This window comes from Penaeus monodon, chromosome 20, assembly GCF_015228065.2.
Source record: "Penaeus monodon isolate SGIC_2016 chromosome 20, NSTDA_Pmon_1, whole genome shotgun sequence".
Classification (NCBI taxonomy): Eukaryota; Metazoa; Arthropoda; class Malacostraca; order Decapoda; family Penaeidae; genus Penaeus; species Penaeus monodon.
The window spans coordinates 33,933,764-33,934,281 of record NC_051405.1 but is presented as its reverse complement, the minus strand read 5'-3'; positions in this window follow the sequence as shown (position 1 = coordinate 33,934,281).

Here is a 518-nt window from a genome sequence, read left to right as displayed (position 1 = left end):
TACCAAGCATACCGTGGCATAATTAGCAATATTTATAGTTTTTAAATTCCTTAGCTAATCAATTAATCACTTCGGTGGGAAATCTTAGAGATAATTAAGGACGTGTTAATTTTTTAAGACCTCATATCGAAAAAAAGTTTAAAAATTATGAAATAGTTCCCTAAAATGCGTTGAATCCAAACAGAAAACAGGAAGAACCAGCTTAACACATTTTATAGTACGGTAATCGTGCTGCTCATTAAACCTAATGAGTCTACTGTTTCGTAAATTGTGCCGTGATGATAGCATCCTAATGACATGCGTTAGACACAATACCCCCAGTGCTTTGTTCGTAAGAGGGCTGCTATGTCAGAAAGAGGAAACATTTGTGTCATTACTGTAGTTGCTCGAATGATTCCCAACTTATCACAGTTCATCGATGAATCTAAAGAAGTTGTTAAGTTAGATAATGAAGAAAAACCTGATTTTTTGCTAAATATTATCAAATGCACCGTCTGCAATCGATTTGCAGAGATAGA